Source organism: Schistocerca americana, chromosome 8 (genome assembly GCF_021461395.2).
Source record: "Schistocerca americana isolate TAMUIC-IGC-003095 chromosome 8, iqSchAmer2.1, whole genome shotgun sequence".
Lineage (NCBI taxonomy): Eukaryota > Metazoa > Arthropoda > Insecta > Orthoptera > Acrididae > Schistocerca > Schistocerca americana.
Window position 1 is genome coordinate 473614602 of NC_060126.1, and position 21492 is coordinate 473636093.

At 48.4% G+C, this 21492-nt stretch overlaps 1 protein-coding gene across 4 annotated transcripts in view; it reads right to left on the reverse strand.

Moving 5' to 3' along the window:
• The window catches only part of LOC124545173 (protein angel homolog 2), a 166544-nt gene that overhangs the window by 119293 nt on the left and 25759 nt on the right, over positions 1 to 21492 (reverse strand). Inside the window, exon 1 of one of the 4 annotated variants that reach the window (XM_047124012.1) lies at positions 7263 to 7268. The exons of the other annotated variants lie outside the window; for them this stretch is intronic. The gene's annotated coding sequence lies outside the window, so the exon portion shown is untranslated. Of the gene's footprint in view, positions 1 to 7262; positions 7269 to 21492 lie in introns of those variants that run through there. 4 annotated transcript variants of the gene reach the window in all.

The window sequence follows — 21492 nt, forward strand, 5'->3', positions numbered from 1 at the left end:
AGCTTTGGCCTACAGCTACACCACAGAGGCAAACGTGAATGGACCTCGAGGAGAGGTGGTGAAGGGAAGGACTCCAGTTCAGACAGAAGCAATTGCACGCAAACTGTAATCGTTAGCCCTGACCTGGGCCACCTATGCGGGAGGTGAACCACTGTGGTTGGGAAAAGAAGACAGTAATTAGGATGTTTAGGAGAGCTATGATGTGTGTAACGTAACAGGCGAGCAGTAGTGCACATCTGATCTTCAATGGTGGGATTGTCACCAGACTCGTCCTAAAAGCTCCTCTCTGGGGGACACCACCCTGATGAAGCACTGTCCGTGCGGGTGGAGAGACTTGCATATCCGTGGAAAGCTGAGGGCTATGCTGAAGGTAGAGGACCTTCTGCTGGAAAGGCCTCGGCCGATGGATCAGACTGAGTGCCCCACAACGTCACACCTTCCCTATCCACTCCTACTCCTACCCTATTCCCTGACCCAACCCAAGGTGTGATGTGATCCGTGCCGGGATGTGGGTGGAATGTGGGAAGATGTGTCGCAAAAGGAGCCTCAGGGATACCAGGCGACCTCCCTGAGTTCAATGGTTCAAATGGCTCTGAGCACTATGGAACTTAACATCTTAGGTCATCAGTCCCCTAGAACTTAGAACTACTTAAACCTAACTAACCTAAGGACATCACACAACACCCAGCCATCACGAGGCAGAGAAAATCCCTGGCCCCGCCGGGAATCGAACCCGGGAACCCGGGGGTGGGAAGCAAGAACGCTACCGCACGACCATGAGATGCGGGCCCTCCCTGAGTAATTAGCCTTACACCACGTGGGGTATTCATGGTGTGGACCTTCTAGATCCCCATATCTCGTGGGACCAATATGGACACGATTACAGAAAATAAAGAAAAACAAACTGAGAGGCAAATTGAGACCTCAGATACCCAAACATCAGGGACAGAACCGATGGAAGGCATTCCCACTACTGAATCAGGGTCTAGACCTGAGCCAGAAGTGGGAACTGCAACTGAGAAACTAGACCAGATTAAGATCAAAGGCTTGTCTGGGGCCCAGAGGAGGAAGCTTATCAGGGAATAGCAGAAAAAGGAAGGAAAAGAATGGTTCCCTAGAGACAAGTGGAGGGAATTAAAGGGACTAGAACCTAAGACTGCCAGGAAGAAACTGTCTCAGGTTGAAGGGGACACGCAGACCCCCACAACGTCAAAGACAGGTAGTAAGCGGATAACGGAGGAATCAAAGACTCCCTCCTCACTGGACAAGCAAGTCCAGAAAAATCGAGGCAAGAAATAGGGAAACAGGCCTATAGTACTGCAGTCTCAGTTTTTAGGATGGTAGTTATCCAGGAAGGTTATCCACTGGTGGCCTTTACCGCACAGCAGGAGGAACTGGTACGGATGGCCCTCTTTGAAAAGATTGGGGGGACGCTGGCCCAGGACCCAACTTCAGGAGGGTCTATCTACACTCGCATTCGAGGGGGTGGATCGGCCGTGAGCGGACGCTATACTGCCGCACGCTGCTGGGAGATCCCTTGGGAGCGCTACGCTAGCCGTAGCACAGCAAAATTTGTCGTGTGCGTTGTGCGTGCACAACGCAAGCAAAAATTGTCGTGTGTGGGTGCGCACGCTTAGCGATTGCGCCGCAAAATTGTCGTGGTAGGACGCTTACGTGGTCCCTTTGTCGTGCAGCGGCTGCCGGTCTACTGGCAGCGCGGTGGCGGCGAGGGCCGTGGCTTTCTGGCTTTCTAGTTCACCGGTCGTCTGATCTGCCTCAGACGTGAATCATCCAGATACTGCCGCAGGGCATCCTCCCTGCTCCTCCAAGAGTAGGGAAATTCCTGCGCCAGGGTCCGTGGTACTACCCGGTAACCCGCGTGCAGTCAATGGTAGGGCTGGCGCTGTTCGGGGATACCTAACGGTGCCAACGAACGAACAACCAGTGCCCCTGGGCAGTAAATGTCAGACTTCAAGTTCCGCTGACACAGTCATCTTGGGTAAGCCCAAAGCCCCAGTCCGCTGCGGCACCCAGTCACTGGGTACCCGCGGCCAACCAACTTCAGCCATTAGCAAAGCCAAAACACGCGTACAAGACTCGGACGTAATGCCAGCGCCTAAGCGTCCGGCCCCAAGCCGGCTCGCTGAGGAAACAGAGCAACCTGGGAGTGATGACATGGAAGTAGGGGGTGAAGCAGTTATCGCAAACATACCAACATCAAATAGTTTCGCTCCGATTGACACCGACGGAGCGGAAACGACCGAAACAATGCCTACCCGTCCCTCGACCTCGGGCGCGCAAGCGCAATCGCGGCCGAAGCGGGAAAAGGTCCCCCCAATTCTTGCCACAATCGTAAATGGTACGATGAAAATCATAAAGGAGGTCGCCCCTCAACTAAAAGGAGGACTAAATACCTCATGCAGGGGGTCCTCCGTAAAATTTCAACCGTCAACCCTGCCCGACTACAGATTTCTTACAGCCTATTTCACGCAGAAGAAAATACCCTACCACACTTACCCGGTCACTGAGAAAAACGCGTACAAGGCGGTGATCAAAGGTCTCCCCAGTGACACTGATCACGCGGAGATAAAGGAGCTTCTCCTTGCGCGTCACTTCAGGGTTATCGAGGTCAAACAGGAGACCAAGGCATCTGACCCGAGCAACCCGGGAGAGGGGCGCAGGAAGAGAGCTTCCTTCAAAGTAATATTACACCCAGACGAGAGAAATAGAGAACTCCTAAAAATCGAGCTGTTCATGAACTGCAAGGTTACGGTAGAGAGGTATCGCCAACCTGAAGGTCCTGTCCAGTGCCACCAATGCCAACAGTTGTTTCACTCTGCAGAGCAGTGTCACCATCCTCCAAAGTGTGTCAAGTGTGCCGGCCCACACTTGACAAACACATGTAAGAAGAGCCGTGCAACCCCGGCAAAATGCGCCCTATGTGGGGGCGATCACCCGGCGAACTACAGCCGATGCCCCACACGAATACAGTTGATGTCCACCCGCCCCCCTCGGTCGGTAAACGGTGCTGCCCTGTCTCGAGGCGCTTCCGCCTCCACGACGCCGCCGCTAACATCTGCGGCCAACGTGCAGGCAGCTAGCTCTGCCTCCGCCAGCAGCCGCAGAGCGACTGTGCCGGGGCGAGATGCCTTTCCCTCGCTTCCCCCACCACGCGCCCCGACGGCAGCTGCCGCCTGGCCTCCCCCTCCACGCCACCAGCGCACTGAGGCGCCCGCAGCTGCCGCGCCGCCTCAGTCGGCTGCTGGCCAGCAGCCAGGGACGCCGCTCGGCGTCTTTGACGAGCTGCGCCAACTGTTTGCGGGCTTCAGCCTGACAAACATCATGTTCACAATTAGGGACACCATGGCGCGCGTGCGGGCGGCGCCTGATGGCCTAAGTAAATTCATGGCCCTCGCAGAGGGAGCAATTTCATTATTCGACGCTTTTAATGGATCCCCCTAGATCCAGGAAGTTCACCATTTTAAATTTTAACGCCAATGGCGTAAAAACACAAAAACATATCCTAGAGGAGTTTCTAGACCGGTATGCGATCGACGTTGTGTGCCTGACGGAAACCCACCTTAAGCCCAAGGACCGCTTTTCTGTGAGAAATTACTCCATCCATAGAGTAGACCGCGTAGGCCGCGAGCGCGGCGGAGTAGCGGTCCTTGTAAAAGGCAGAAGGTGTTTCCGCACAGTGGACCTACCGCAGACACCCAGCATCGAGGCAGCCGGTATAGAAATCAAAATTCAAAACACACCATATACCATCATCTCCGCCTATCACCCCCCGGGCACCACCATACTGACACAGGACCTTCAGGCTCTGCTGGGTACTGGCGCTCGTGTGATTATGGGAGGGGACCTAAACTCGAAACATACGGCCTTTGGCTGCCGCGCCGAGAACAGAAGTGGTGTGAGATTGCATGGACTCGTCGAGAGGCGTGCCGCCCTCAGCGTCATCGCACCCGACGAGCCTACGCATATCCCTGCGGACCCGACAAAAAACCCGGATATCCTGGATATTTTTGTCGTTAAAAACTTTGCTCTCGACGCGACAGTCACTGTGCACTACGAGCTGAACTCTGACCACAACCCGGTCGTTCTGGACATAGCCAGTGTCGAAGACGAAGCCGGGAGGATGGCAAAAACAGAAGTAATAACAAATTGGGACCGATACAAATACCTGGTGGGTGAGCACGTGGAGGAAATCCCACAGATGGAAACAAAAGAAGAGATAGACGAAGCAATCACCAACTTCACAGACGCCCTCCACGCCTGTGCTCGCGCTACAAGCGTCAGGCTCACCACAGAGCCTGGCGCCAGGGACCTGCCCCCTGACATCTGGGACCTCATAGTCGCCAAACGCAGGTTGCGTAAGCTGTGGCAACGTCACCGCGACCCAGCTGACCGCCGCCGGCTGCGGCGACTGGAGGATCATGTGAAACTCCGACTGCAGGAGCACAGGAGCCGCTGCTGGGAGGAGATATTACAAACCGCCGAAACAGAGAGCAGCAAACGCAAGATCTGGCGAATAGCCCGGCAGCGGAAAACCCCCACCAGAGAGAACAGGCCACTCCACGGCGTGAACGGTCTAGTGTACGAAGATCACGATAAGGCGGAAATAATGGCACAATCACTAGAGTCACAATTCCGAACTCACGTCATCGACGATGACGAGAGTGAAAGGCAGGAAAGATTAGTCGGCGGACGAGTGACTCAGATTAGAAATACGCGCCCAAATACAGAATTCGTGCCCGTAAACGAGCCGACAATATGCGCACTTATCAAGTGTCAGGGAAACCACAAAGCTCCTGGCCCTGACCGCATCCGCAGCCCACTCCTAAAGCACCTTCCACCTCCTGCCATAACATTTCTGGCAAGCGTCTTCAACGCTTGCCTAAAGCTCACCTACTTCCCCTCAGTGTGGAAAACTGCGAAAGTAATCACCCTCCCCAAACCTAATAAAAACCTGCTCCTTCCAGAAAGCTATAGACCTATCTCCCTACTAAATGGCATGAGTAAAATACTCGAGCTGCTCATCCTCTCACCCCTTCAACACTTCCTTACTGCACACAACATCCTGATGCCCGAGCAGTTTGGATTCCGCTCTGAACACTCCACAACCCAACAATGCCTGCGCTTGGTAGAGCACATTTGCCTGGCCAGGGCAAAGAGAGAATCTACAGGAGCAGTGTTCCTGGATATAGAGAAGGCATTTGACCGCGTCTGGCACGATGGCCTAATATATAAACTAGACCAAATAGGGTGCCCAGGACATCTAATACAGATCATTGATTCATTTCTTGCGGAGCGTCAATTCTTCGTAAGAAGTGGATCGAGATCGAGCCAGACACGACCGATTGCGGCCGGAGTACCGCAAGGTACTCATACAAAATTTAGGTCGCGAACACCCCGATTTTCAACATAAGCGCCCAAAACTAACACTCACCCGTCAATTTAGAGACATTTAGAGAACACTTACCCACACACAGAACAAACATTTACATAAAAACACGCACATAGCACAATACCTCACTTTCATAAATCCCCAAGCGCATAACTTGAAGTCAGACGGGCACAGCCCAGTGGCACTTCGGTACACTATAACAACCTGAGCATCTCATATCTACACTCATGCTCATAAATTAAGCATAACTGCAGAATATGGCGCCACACAACGTGGCACTACACAAAACTGGCGCCAATAGCATAGGCACATATGGAACGCACACGACACAGATCTGTAAGTCCACGGTATTGGTGATAAGTTGAGAAAACCGAAACGAAACCCATGTGCTACAAAACGCCACTGTTTCCTGCGCATGTACTCCGACATCAATATGGGAAATGATCACAATGCACATATACACAGGCCGCACAATGGGTTGGCATACTCTGGATCAGGTGGTCAAGCAGCTGCTGGGGTAGAGCCTCCCATTCTTGCACCAGTGCCTGTCGGAGCTCCTGAAGTGTCCTAGTGGTTTGAAGACGTGCAGGGCTGCAGAGGTGCTTGACCTGGGGACCACTACATGTAGGTGGACCAGGGCCATGCCTAGTGGAAGGAAGGAAGAGGCTACCATGATGAATGAAAAGATGGTAATTAAGACCACTAGAGGCTGCCCACAAGGAGGAGTTTTGTCTCTTCTATTGTGGAATCTAGTGGTAAACGAACTTATTGAGGAACTAAGTTCTAGACAATGCTTCTGCCAAGGATACGCAGATGACCTTGTCATAGTAATACTTGGTAAATTCACTGACACAGTCAGGAATATAGCACAAGGGGGATTGGGCATTGTGCAAAAATGGTGCATTAAACAGAATCTGAGAGTTAATCCTAAGAAGACTGTTGTGGTGCCATTTACAAAGAGACATATTCAACATGCAAGTTGGAATCTAAAGCTCTTCGATGGAACTCTACCTGTGAAGGGGGATTGAAACACTCGCTGGGCAGAACAGGTGATTAGGACTGTGGAAAGGGCCAAATAAGTTTGAGGTCAGTTTCAGCTTAAAATTGTGATTTATTGTAATTTAACAACACATTTACAACCAATGCGGAACATAGTCAAACTTTTACAACTACGAGTATCCAAAATGCAATTCTTTCACCGGTGAAGGTGTCAAAACAAGAAATTTTAAAAATCAACAAGATAAAAATGCAGTTAAAATAGCAAATAAAATAATTAAAATATATTTTTATTACATCTAAGCTGAAAGCCTCGACGCAAAAGTGGATAGACAAACATAAACAAGCTGCAATACAAATGGCCGAAGGCCCACAATAAAATTTTGGTGACTTTAAAACAAATTAGCATAACCTTACAAAGGCAGAAGGCCGCAATTTTTTGCTTACAGGGTAATTTTAAAAATAAGGTTCCAAGCTGCAATGTTTAAGCTTGAAATGTAATTTTAAGAATAAGGTTCCAAGGCTGAAGGCCCACAATTAATTTTCCAAACTTTTAAAAAAATACAACCATAAGCCTTAAGTTTTAAGTGGCTGAAACCGGACTAAAAGAAAAGACAACACAACGACAATAACCTTTCAGCAAATATCCACTTGCCGGAATTCAAAACTTACTTACATAAAACACAGTAAAAGCAAGAATTTTTTTTTTCATTTACTTATTTATTTTTTTTCCATTGGCTATGATAGATTATAAACAGACCACTAAAGACAGTAAGGACAACAGCACTCAGAAGACTCCAGAGGTTCGGTCTGCCCTCGTTCACATAGGTGAGACAGGTGGTGGGCCCAACTACACTTGATCCGTAGGAACCCAACCAAGGGACAGCCATGGACAGACCGACAAACGACTTGCTTGCCACCAATCAGTAAATGAGAATTCAAACACAAAATGTTACGGGCATGATTATCCACAATCAAATATGTATATGTATTAAGCTGTGAAAACTACACACCATGTTGGACAGTGACAACAAGTGAGGAAAGGACACTGCCTGAAATTACGCTAGTAGCTAGAGCAGGTAACCGGAACACTAATGGCCACAAGGCAGAAAATTCCACTGGTGCACTTGAATTGTAGTCAACCAATATAGTTAATTCCACCGCATGGCGGCTACATATCAGTAACACAAACACTCTGTGTTGCTCACAGGAAAACTTCCCAAACATTGAAACATCGAAAAAAACCACACAACGTGAATGGATGTGGCTTGGGTACTTGAAACCACTATTCAACTTTGGTACTTGAAACCACTATTCAACTTTGATGTCCTGGTTCGGTGAACCACGAAGTGCATAGCGATCGGACGGCTCTACACACTCTTCGACACTGCCCAGGGACCGCCAGCGGACCCCGCCGACTGCACTGCATGGAGATAAGTTCTCTGGTCCACAGCAACTGACCGACTGCCTGCTGGTCCACCCGTGACTGCTGCTCCGTCGCGACTGCACTGCTGGTACATTTCCCACTCACTTCCAGACACCTGACGGAGGAAATACTGGCTCGGATCCAACCATGCAAAGGAAACACGCCCACTGGCTACCCGACATCCCTGCCCTGGGAACAGACCGAGCCAAGTTCCACAAGATGGTAATTGAAGGGGCCCAGAAGTGCTCAGGGAAACCAGTTACACGTCGCCCGATGAGACGACCGACCTCTCAGAGCCAATACGCCGATGACATTTAAAATAACTTGCCAATCAAAACCACACAAACTACACACACAACCTGGCAAACACTTGCACGAAAACCTGAACGATGACAAATTGGGAGTCGTTGCGCGCGCGCGCGCGCACACACACACACACACACACACACACACACACACACACACACACACACACACACACAGCCAACTCATGAACGATCGGTGAGCCAAAACGCGTCGTCTAGTAGGACAACCGACCGACGATCCACCAAGACCGTGGCCCAGTTCAAGTGATGCGTGGCGGCAATGGTTGGGTGAGCCATGTCGACACAGACCTCACAGCTCCAACCTGACTGCACTAGTGCCGCATTAGAACTCCCTGACTGGCAGGTCCGCACTGCGCTCCGGATGCTTTCCAACTGACTGGCAGCCCGAACTCACAACCCGATCTCGCTTACGACAGACGACGACTGGGAAGTAATAGCAGTCGAGCAAAGATACTACGAGAGGGGATATATCTATACGCGCTGCTAGTGCCAGTCACGGTCAGGCAAAGCAGCAATTCAGTGACACCAGTAATTTAAATTAAAGTAGTGAGGTGGAAGTATGTTAAAAACAAGGTGTAAAATACATGATGGTGGGAACTTGAGCTACACACAGCTCAGGGATAGTGAAATATCTAGGGGTATAACCTTGGATGAGAAGCTGACTTGGATCCCTCACATTAAGAGCATCTGCTCCAAGGCAAAAAGTACTATAGCAAGTACTAGGAAGCCTTGTGGCAAGAACTGGGGCCTAAGCCCCAGGGGTATGCACTGGATATACACTACAGTGGTTAGACATAGGATTTCCTGAGGGGTTGTAGTGTGGTGGAAGAAAGTAGAACAGCGGGTTGCTGCTAAGGAGCTTGCTACGGTGCAGAGATTGGCCTGCTTAGCCATAAAGGCTGAAATTAGCAGCACACTAACCACTGGAATGGAAGCCATGCTGGCTGTGCCTCCACTTCACCTTTGGGTCAAGATGGAGGCAGCAGCTGGGGCACAGAGTTTTAAAACTGGCAAAAACTGGGTCTCATTCGGATATCCAGAATCACACACTAACATAGTAAGTGAGGTAAATATAGGAATGGCTGGGCAAATGCCTGCCGACTATATAACAACTTCCAACTGCTTCGACAAGCCTTACAACGTGACAATGGGAGGTAGGGAGCAGTGGGAAAAAAACAGTTCGACACCATATGCAGACATCATTTGGTTCACCAATGGGTCAAAAACAGACCAAGGCGTTTGGGGATCGGTGTACGGGGTTCAGCCAAGACTGGAGAGCATCATCTCTCTAGGGAAACTGGCCTCTGTATTCCAAGCTGAAATTACTGCAGTCAGGGCATGTGTGGAGGAGAACATGTGTTGGTGCTACAATGGCCGTAGCATCTACATCTATTCAGTCAGGCAGCCCTGAAATCATTGGCAGCTCCTGCAACAAGATCTAAGATTGTTGCAGATTGCCACAGGACTCTGGTGGAGCTAGGGGGAAGCAATAGGGTAAACCTAGTGTGGGTCCCTGGCCACTCAGAGATCTGTGGCAATTAACAAGCCGACAGATTGGCTAGGATGGGGGCAACAACTCCATTTACTGGACCGGAACCTGTCCTGACGATCACCAAGGCTATGATCAAATTAAAACTACAGAACTGGCTTAGGAAATAGCATGTAGGATATTGGAACAAGGTCCACGAACAAAAACATGGTAAGGTACTGATGCCCAAGCCATGTTTTAAAAGAAGCTCTGTAATCCTGGGATTGAAGAGGAAAGAGATCAAACTCATGACTGACTGATGACCGGCCATGGGAATTTCAAAAAACACCTAAACATAATGGGTATAACGGAAGAGGACTCTAAATGTAGGATCTGTGATAAGCCTGAAGAAACTGCATCACACCTAATCTTCGAATGCATGGCACTGGAGAGTAAAACATACAGAATCTTCGGGACAACTAGACCTGAAGAAACTGTGTCTTACAAAACACTGGTAGAGGGACTCCTTGCACTATTTAAGGACACTGGTTGGCTTTACTAGATACACAGGGAGCGATACCGCACAATAAACCTAGTTTCGGTGCGCGCAGTGGCGGGTCAGACCTAAGCTGTTTTAGCTTCCCTGTTAAAATCAATCAATCGTCCTAAAAGCTCCTGTCGCTAGATGAACTCCACAATGGTGCAATGGGTCGAGCAAACACAATACCGAGTGCACTGCCGAACCATAAATCACACTCCCATGGTCAAGGCGGGATTGAACAAGGGCTCTGTACAGCTGCAGCAGTGTATAGCGATCTGCACCCCAGTTGGTGTTGCTCAGGCAGTCGAGGGCACTGAGGTGCAGCCAACACTTCCGTTTAAGCTGACAAAGATGAGGAAGCCAAGTCAAACGAGCGTCAAAAACCAGACCTAAGAATCAATGTGTCTCCACTGCAGTGAGTGGACCGTCATTAAGGTAAAGTGCTGGTTCCAGATGAACGGTACGACACTGACAGAAATGCATGACACACGTCTTCATGGCAGAAAACTGGAAGCCATGGGCTAGAGCCCATGATTGCACCTTGTGGATGGCTCCCAGTAGGCGACGCTCAGCAACACCAGTACTGGAGCAGCAGTACGAAATACAGAAGTAGTCTGCATACAGAGAAGGTGAGACAGAGGGCCTGCAGCTGCTGCTAGACTGTTAATGGCCACTAAAAATAGACACACTCAATACAGAGCCTTGCGGAACTCCATTCTCCTGGATATGGATGGAACTATGGGAGGCACCAACTTGGACACGGAAAGTGCAGAGCGACAGGAAGTTTTGGATAAAAATGGGGAGCGGGACCTGGAGTCCCCACTCATACAATGTGGCAAGGATATGATGTCGCCAGTTTATGTCGTATGCTTTATGTAAGTCAAAAAAGACGGCAACCACGTGGTGGCGTCTGGAAAAGGCCGTTCGGATAGCAGACTCGAGGGACACAAGATTATCAGTGGCAGAGCGATCCTGGCGGAAGCCACGCTGACATGCACGTGACTCCAGGACCCGACTCAACTGCCAAGATACCATACGTTCCAGCAGCTTACAAATAACATTGGTGAGGATGATGAGCCGATAGCTATCCACATCAAGCGAGTTCTTACCTGGTTTGAGCACCGGAATGATGGTGCTCTCCTGCCATTGTGATGGAAAGACACCATCACACCAGATTAGGTAGAAGATGACGAGGACATGTCGCTTGCAGTCAGATGAGAGATGTTTAATCATCTGGCTGTGGATCCGATCAGGCCCAGGAGCTGCGTTGGGGCAATGTGTAAGGGCACTGAGGAGCTCCCACTCTGTAAATGGGATGTTACTTTCCCTTCCAGTCACCGCCTGAGTGTGGGGGGTAATTCTCCGATGCACAGGCTCAAGCAAAGTGCTCGGCAATTGCGTTTGCATCGGTAGATAACACGCCATTTATGGTAACACCGGGAACACCTGTTGGCATCTGGTACATGAAAAGATGTTTGATCTTTACCCAGACTTTGGAAGGTGACGTCTGGCATCCAATGGTCAGACGTATCTCTGCCAACACTCCTGCTTCCGTCGTTTGATAAGTTGGCGAACACGGTCATAGAGCCGTTTAAAGGCTATGAGTTGCTCCATTGAAGGGTGCCACTTGTGCCGCTGTAGAGCTCGCCAATGGTCCTTAATTGCTTCAGCGACTTCCGGTGACCACAAAGGGACTGCCTTACGCCGGGGGCACCCTAAAGAGCGAGGGATCGTGTCTTCTACTGCAGAAACAATTGTTATAGTGACCTTCTCAACCATCACATCGATGTTACCATGTGGGGGAGATTCAATGATGACAGCAAAGGTGAAAGTTTCCCAGTCCGCCTTGTTTAAAGCCCATCTGGGAAGGCGTCCGTGGGCCTGATGTTAGGGCAGTGACAGGAAGATGGGGAAGTGGTCACTACCACACATGTCATCAAGTGCTCTCCAGTGGATAGATGGGGGAAGTCCTGGGCTGCAAATTGATAAATCAGTGGCCGAGTAACTACTATGAATCATGAAATTTGTGGTGGCCTCAGTATTTAAGAGGCAGAGGTTGAACTGAGAGACAGTACAGTTTACGCCTCAGAGTCACCTACTGCCACTGATTTATTGCCTGAGCAGTCTACATCCATTGTGTCTGAGGGTCTGGCAACATCTAGGTCCTCAGTGGATGCTAAGTCCTCAGTGGATGCCAGAATCTCCACCCCATCCTCAGACGGAGAGCTTGTAGGTAGCAGTGGTGTGGGTGCCAGTGGCAACCTGATTATCCCTTGGATCCCGGTGGACACACCAGATGAAAGGTACAGTTCGCTGCTCTAAATTGGCACGCAGCTCATTGTCAGACTGCAAAAGAAGGTCCCCATGAAATATGATACCCTGGACCATATTTAAGCTCTTATGGGGCATGATGGTTACAGAAACATCCCCCAGCTTGTCACAAGTGAGTAACTCCCATGACTGGGCAGAGGATGCTGTTTTGATCAAGACTGACCCAGATCTCATTTTGGACAGGCCCTCCACCTCCCCAAACTTTGTCCTCTAAATGCTAAGCAAAAAAATGAAGCTGCATCGTCATGAAGGATTCCCCATCAGCTCTTGAACATACAAGGTACAGGTGCGAATAAGATCCACTGCCATCCTTAGCCTGACATTCCTCCCATGGTGTGGCCAGGGAGGGGAACGATTTGGGGTCATACTTCTGTGCGTTGAATTGAGCTCCTGAATGCTTAGAGACTGCTGGTGTTTCACCACCAGCAATAGATGATGGACTACACTTCATCATGTGTCATCTGCCCTGATGCCACCCACTCCGACCAGGGGCCCTCCCCATGGCTGCCACAAGCAAAGGCCACCTGGTAGGATGGCCATTGCTGGGAGTCCTGATGCCCCAGGGGGATGGGCATCTACCCCTTGGCATACGTGGGGAGTTAAGGGCGCAGGCATCAGCAGAGTGATCCCTGTGTGGTCAGGGGGCTACAACCAACACGGTACATGGAGGCCCCACCACAATGGACTGGCTAACCATGCTGGATATCAGGTGCAAAGAAGTCTACGGTCATCGTTGACGCAGAAAGCAACACTGCTTAGTGCATGGTGGAAAATAAACCCAGGAAGGTGTCCTCACCTAAGAGATGGAGAATGGGCGGGACTGAAATGCGACGACGAGAAAGTGGGCTAAGGATCTCAATGCACCATGGACACGATGCACCATGTAAGGCGCTGTTCCCCAATTGGCTCACACTTCGGGAAAATTTTGAAAAATGGTGGTCAAACCCTACAGGGGACCATCACATAAAGGCCGAAACATGAGAGACTCCTTTTAGTTGCCCCTGAGGGAATATACGTACTCGTGGGCTGAGGTACTAGGACCGCAGCTTTGGCAGCAGCCTCGTTTCATGGCAGACCGACAAGACCAGGAACCCACAGAAACATCACACTAGCTCCACCAGATGACAGTTTTCCTGGACCCGCTGCATGTGGACTGTGAAGGGCACTGAATGAGTCTGAGCAGAGGACACAAATGAAAAGACTGTGTCGCTGGATGTACTGTGTGGCCTGATATAAGGCGAGGAGCTCGACTGTAAATACAGAGGAGTGTGCCGGAAGCTGATATCTAAAGACACGGATGCCAATGATAAAGCAACACCCAACCCCACAGTCAGTCCGAGACCCATCAGTGTATACAAAGGTACTATCACGTAGTTCCATGCAAAGGTTGTGAAATTGAAGGTGATAGACCGACGTTGGAGTAGTGTCCTTAGGAAGCGAATGAAGGCCAAGGTTAACATGGGCTGCTTCACGAAGCCAAGGTAATGAAGGGTTCACACCCACCAGGAAAGGTGCAGGTAGGGCAAAGTTAAGCTGCTGTAGCAAGTGCCAAAAGAGGACTCCAAGAGGTAACAGAAGAAGGATGAGCCCCACACTGACGATCAAAGGAATCATCAAAGGAGACGGTATAGGATGGTTGGCCACACATGGCAGACAAACGGCATGCATACCTGCTGAGCAGAAAGTCACGGCAGTAGGACAGTAATAGTTCAGCAGCTACAGCATACAGACTCTCAACTGGACTGATGTAAAAGGCGCCCTTCGCCAAACAGATGCCACAATGGTGGATAGCGTTGAGACGGCAGAAGAGCGATGGGCATGCAGACACATAAACAAAGCACCCATAGTCGAGTTTTGAACAGACAAGGGACCGGTACAAACGGAGGAGGGTGGTTCGATTGGCACTCCAAGAAGTGCCATTGAGGACACGTAGGACACTGAGGAACCGCGTACAGCGGGCTGCCAGGTAAGAGACATGGGAGGACCAAGAGAGTTTCCTATCTAGCATGAGCCCCAGGAATTTTGTAGTTTCAACGAACAGAAGTTCAACAGGCTCAAGATGCAAAGATGTTAGGAGAACCATTTGTGGCACCAGAAATTCAAATAGAAGGTTTTGTCAGGGGAAAGGCAAAAGCCACTGTCAATGCTCCAGGAGTAAACAAGATCAAGAGGCCACTCAGTGAGATGGGTCCATGGAGAACTGCAATTAATGGCAAAATCGTCAACAAAAAAGGGAGACACAGATGCTCGTTGGGAATCAGGCCATGAGAGGGTCAATGGCGATAGCAAAGAGGACGACACTCAGGATGAACACTGAGGCACACCGTTTTCCTGAATAAAGGTGTCCGACAAGGCAGAACACCCACGCACCGTGAAAACTCTATCCTTTAAAAATGCCTGAAGGAAACAGGGCAGGCGGCCACAGAAACCACGTGTGAAGACTACGAAGGATACCAGTTGTCAAGCAAGTGTCACAGGCCTTCTCCAAATCGAAAAACACAGCCAGCCTGGGATTTCTGCAGAAAATCATTCATGATATGGGTGGACAAAGTAGCAAGATGGTCAACAGCAGAATGCCGCGCTCTACATCCACACTGTGCATTTGTTAGTAAATTGCGGGATTCAAGCCACCATACCAGCCAGGCATAAATCATGCGTTCCACTACCTTGCAAGCGCAGCTGGTAAGAGAGATGAGGCAGTAGCTAGAGGAAGGTTTTTGTCCTTACTGCGCTTAGGTATGGGTATGACAGTGCGTTCATGCCAGCGTCCGGGAAATGTGCCCTCTGCCCAGATGCGGTTGTACGTGTTAAGCAGAAATTGCTTGTGCGCAAGAGAAGGGTGCTGCAACATCTGAATGAGGATGGCATCTGGGCCTAAGGCAGAGGATCGGGATGAACTGAGAGCATGATCGAGCTCCCTCACAGTAAATGCGACATTTTAGCACTCACAATTCGGAGAAGAGAAGGGTATCGTCCAAGCCTCCTCCTTTCGTTTCCGATGGAGGAAGGCAGGGTGATAGTGGGAAGAGCTCAAAACATCCACAAAATGATGGCCCAAGGTGTTGGGAGATAGCAATAGTGTCCATGATAACATCATCTGCTACTGTGAGGCCAGGAATGAGGGAATGGATCTTGGTCCCAGAGAGCCATCAGAGGTTGGCCCACATGACAGAGGAAGGGGTGGCACTGTTAAAAGAAGTAGTGAATGAAATCCATCTAGCTCGTTTGCTATCGCGAAGAATGTGACGACACTTTGCACACATCTGTTTATAATGAATACAGTCTGCCACTGTAGGATGATGGTTAAAAATGCGGAGAGCACGTTTCCATGTGCGAATGGCATCATGGCATGCCTCGGTCTACCAAGGGACAGGGACACAAACGTGGTAAAGAGGAAGTCTGAGGAATGGAACGTTCTGCAGCAGTAAGGACAAAGTTGGTGAGACAGTCCACCTGGACTTCACAACTGGGGAAATCTTGTTCTTTGAAGGTAACCAGGGAGGAGTAAAGCTGCCAGTCAGTCTTAGTAAGCTGCCATTTGGGGATGCATGCGGACGAGGTAGGAGAGCACATGGGAAATGGTCGCTCAAGTAGGTGTCAGAGAGAACAGACCACTCAAGACTATGGGCAAGCTGGGCAATGCAGAAGGATAGGTCCAAATGGGAATAGGCGTGCGAGGACTTGGAAAGGAAAGTGGGTGTGCCAGTGTTAAGGCAGAAGAGGTTAAGTTGGTTAAGAAGGTCAGCCAAGAGGGCACCTCTCTGACAGGTCTTGGGAGAACCCCAAAGGGTATAATGCACATTCAGGGTGTATATGTGGACTAGGAAATACAATTCCCGGATTTTTCCCAGATTTCCCGGTTAAAAATACCCTTTCTCCAGGGTGAAAATACGCTTTTTCTGTGTTAAGTGACAGTATACTCTTTCTTGGCACTGTAAAAGTCATCAATTCTTTGAATGTTTATGGTTTTATATACCGACATAGAATTTCCCGGCACTTTAGAAAAAGAAACTCAGCGGGAAAAACACGTATTGAAAGACCTTTGATGTGCAGCAACACGTACGCTGCATATTTTCGTATTACGAAGGTATCAATTTGAATTCCACCAAACAACGCATGTCACTTTCCGAAGCATTGAAATTGAGACTGCGATGCGCTTTTGTAAGCGTCATAGCTCATTCACGTGATGTAGTCAGCCAATAGCAAGATCACTCTTAAGTAGCGCGAATACACAAATAAGAAAAGTTAATGGCTTAAATTAATATACATAGCATTCACATATAATATTGGTCTCAAAGATTAATAAGTTGGAAGAGAAGCTAAGCTTCCACATATCATGTTGATATTTGTTGCGCGTGTTGCACTTTAAGATACACACACAAATGTGCCAGTAAAATTTTTAACGCAAATGTCTCATCTTCTGGGCTCGAAATTCTTCTAAATGGTCGTCCTCAAAGAGTTGATTTTTAAATGAGAGTCAAACGCTTTGTGATTTAAGAAATTCATCGTACATTCTCGCACATAATTCATCTTGTGTAAAAGGAAATCTGCTTTGAATGTAACGCTTTTCCAACCACCATTCGAAATATTTTCCCGCGACCTGTTAGAAATAGGTTTGTTTCAGCAGTTACAAGAAAACGCCAGATAATTGACGTCACCGCTCTTGTGCAGCTACGATGACGCAGGAAACCCATATCTTCATACGTGTGAAACATTAAAAGATCTTACATTATGTCATAAAAGAAACAAGACATCAAAGGATACTTCAAGAGCGTCGGGATTTCGCTAACCATACTAAAGTGCATAATTCGGCTTAACATGCACATCCGTATGTAAATTTTCTTGGAGGACCAGTACTCATGTTTGGTTCTTTATTATATCTTAATGCCATACGTGCACTTGAAACACAGTGAACAGTTGAAACTAGCCAACAGCGTGAAATTAAACACTTCGTTTCCAATAAACTGACTGCCTCAGTAGAAAGGATTAATAAAAGCCAAATCTCTTTAGCAAACCAGCAAAAATAACTTCATTGTTCTGTAAGGCGATTAATGCTTGACTGTCAAACGTGGAAATAAAATCTGAAACTATTAACATATTTTAGCCTGCCATAATTATTTGAATTTATTTGAATTTATTTTAATTTATTTGATAGCTCCCGACCACAAAAATCTGTTTTGTTATCACTTAATGTGAGAGCAATAAACGAAGAGGAAACAACAAAATCACCTAACGTAAACACAGGTCACATGGAGACGACCCACCTCCCCACCACAACTCTGACTGCTCTGCGCATCAGCCCCAGATCTACGCTATTACCGAACCAGGGCAATATTAAGTAGTGGCGCCCAGCCACACTTCCATAACAAGAAGTGGGAGAAGGTACTACTCATACACGACTCAACTGCGCATGCGCAAGAGCTCGCCCACAACTGTTCAAACGAATCTAATTTAAACAGTTGTCACGTCACGCTCATCTAAGGCAATTTGTTGTTATAAAGCATTGCATAGTGTTCCTAAATCCTTTGACACACTTTACTGTTGGCAGACGCTTGTATGAGCACCGTTTTGTTGTTGTAATCGGCGCATTTCCTTTGAAACTTAAGTTTTATTTTTTTTTTTTTTTTTCTGTTCTGTTCATGTTTTGTTGCTGCAGTATCATTCTGCAGTAGCGGGATAAAATAATATCCTTTGTTAGAGTATTGGTTCTTACCTGTCAAAATTACAAAAATTTAACTGAAAACTAATGAAAAATTCCCAGAATTCTAAACAAGACCCAGGATTTTCCCAGTTTTCTCCTGGATGGAAAAATTCCTGGGTTTTTCCTTGATCTCCCGGGTCGTATACACCCTGATATTAAAGTCACTGAGTAGCAAAAATAGGGGAAGTAGCTACCCAATAAGCTGAAGGAAGTTTGGCCTGGTGACATCAAATGATTGAGGGCCATACATGGTACAGATGGAAAAAGTCAGGTGGGGAAGGAAAAGTTGAAATGCAACAGCTTGAGGATGGGTGGTCAGGGAGATGGGTTGGCTATGGATGTCATCCTGTATGAGCAGCACGACACCCCCATGAGATGGAATGCCGACCTCAGGGGGAAGGTCAAAACGTATCAGGAAGTAATATGAAAGCTCAAAGCGGTTGTGAGGGCGCAATTTCGTTTCCTGAAGGCAAAGTACAAGGGGATGCTGCGATGCTAGAAGCAGCCACCAACGTTCAATTGGAGGACAGTCATGATGAGGAAGAGATGCAGGGGTGTTAACTCAGCAGTCACCAAGTGACAGCCAGTATATGTCACTACTACAGGGCACAGAAGCAGGACGATCCTGCTCCATGGAGTCCACAGAAGCATCAGTGTGCTTGTCCGGTCAGTCTGTGGAGTCCTATGCTGGAAAACAGTTGTTGGTGTGCTTCGGCGATACATAGGCCGGCCGGGCTTGGGTACCATAAGGTGACACCATCAAAGAGGATCTTCAAGTTGGCGAAGGGGAAGAATGTTTGCCTTTAGTGGACTTCTTCGAGCCCTTCCGATTAGAGGAAGACTCGGGTGTTGTTGGCTGGAAGGACGGAGGAAGTCTTCACTGGAGTACTCCTTCTGTTCTTTCCGGCCTACCGGTTGTGGAGCTGGTGGCAACGCCCCTTTAGGTGAGAGTTTGATGGCTCATTGCACAGCTGGATGAGGGGATGGCGATGCTACCTTGACACTGGACGATTTCATGACCTCAGAGCTGAATTTTAGGTGACATGTCTGCATGGCCATGTCCTTCATGGAGCAAGGGCTAACAAGAACAGACCTATAGGTACCAGATGAGAGAACCCAAGGTTTGCGACTAGCCAGTAACTTGCGAGTGACTGGGTAAGGCACCTTTTACTTTACCCAGATCTCTTGAACAGCCAGCTCATCAAGATACGTGGAACAATTCCGAGAGGCGGCGGCATAGCCGCCATTGCAGTTGATACAGCAGGGAGAAGGAGGTGGACAATAGCCCTCATCTACATCTACATCTACATTGATACTCCGCAAGCCACCCAACGGTGTGTGGCGGAGGGCACTTTACGTGCCACTGTCATTACCTCCCTTTCCTGTTCCAGTCGCGTATGGTTCGCGGGAAGAACGACTGTCTGAAAGCCTCCGTGCGCGCTCTAATCTCTCTAATTTTACATTCGTGATCTCCTCGGGAGGTATAAGTAGGGGGAAGCAATATATTCGATACCTCATCCAGAAACGCACCCTCTCGAAACCTGGACAGCAAGCTACACCGCGATGCAGAGCGCCTCTCTTGCAGAGTCTGCCACTTGAGTTTATTAAACACCTCCGTAACGCTATCACGGTTACCAAATAACCCGGTGACGAAACGCGCCGCTCTTCTTTGGATCTTTTCTATCTCCTCCGTCAACCCGATCTGGTACGGATCCCACACTGATGAGCAATACTCAAGTATAGGTCGAACGAGTGTTTTGTAAGCCACCTCCTTTGTTGATGGACTACATTTTCTAAGCACTCTCCCAATGAATCTCAACCTGGTACCCGCCTTACCAACAATTAATTTTATATGATCATTCCACTTCAAATCGTTCCGTACGCATACTCCCAGATATTTTACAGAAGTAACTGCTACCAGTGTTTGTTCCGCTATCATATAATCATACAATAAAGGATCCTTCTTTCTATGTATTCGCAATACATTACATTTGTCTATGTTAAGGGTCAGTTGCCACTCCCTGCACCAAGTGCCTATCCGCTGCAGATCTTCCTGTATTTCGCTACAATTTTCTAATGCAGCAACTTCTCTGTATACTACAGCATCATCCGCGAAAAGCCGCATGGAACTTCCGACACTATCTACTAAGTCATTTATATATATTGTGAAAAGCAATGGTCCCATAACACTCCCCTGTGGCACGCCAGAGGTTACTTTAACGTCTGTAGACGTCTCTCCATTGATAACAACATGCTGTGTTCTGTTTGCTAAAAACTCTTCAATCCAGCCACACAGCTGGTCTGATATTCCGTAGGCTCTTACTTTGTTTATCAGGCGACAGTGTGGAACTGTATCGAATGCCTTCCGGAAGTCAAGAAAAATAGCATCTACCTGGGAGCCTGTATCTAATATTTTCTGGGTCTCATGAACAAATAAGGCGAGTTGGGTCTCACACGATCGCTGTTTCCGGAATCCATGTTGATTCCTACATAGTAGGTTCTGGGTTTCCAGAAATGACATGATACGCGAGCAAAAAACATGTTCTAAAATTCTACAAGAGATCGACGTAAGAGATATAGGTCTATAGTTTTGCGCATCTGCTCGACGACCCTTCTTGAAGACTGGGACTATCTGTGCTCTTTTCCAATCATTTGGAACCCTCCGTTCCTCTAGAGACTTGCGGTACACGGCTGTTAGAAGGGGGGCAAGTTCTTTCGCGTACTCTGTGTAGAATCGAATTGGTATCCCGTCAGGTCCAGTGGACTTTCCTCTATTGAGTGATTCCAGTTGCTTTTCTATTCCTTGGACACTTATTTCGATGTCAGCCATTTTTTCGTTTGTGCGAGGATTTAGAGAAGGAACTGCAGTGCGGTCTTCCTCTGTGAAACAGCTTTGGAAAAAGGTGTTTAGTATTTCAGCTTTACGCGTGTCATCCTCTGTTTCAGTGCCATCATCATCCCGTAGTGTCTGGATATGCTGTTTCGAGCCACTTACTGATTTAACGTAAGACCAGAACTTCCTAGGATTTTCTGTCAAGTCGGTACATAGAATTTTACTTTCGAATTCAATGAACGCTTCACGCATAGCCCTCCTTACGCTAACTTTGACATCGTTTAGCTTCTGTTTGTCTGAGAGGTTTTGGCTGCGTTTAAACTTGGAGTGGAGCTCTCTTTGCTTTCGCAGTAGTTTCCTAACTTTGTTGTTGTACCACGGTGGGTTTTCCCCGTCCCTCACAGTTTTACTCGGCACGTACCTGTCTAAAACGCATTTTACGATTGCCTTGAACTTTTTC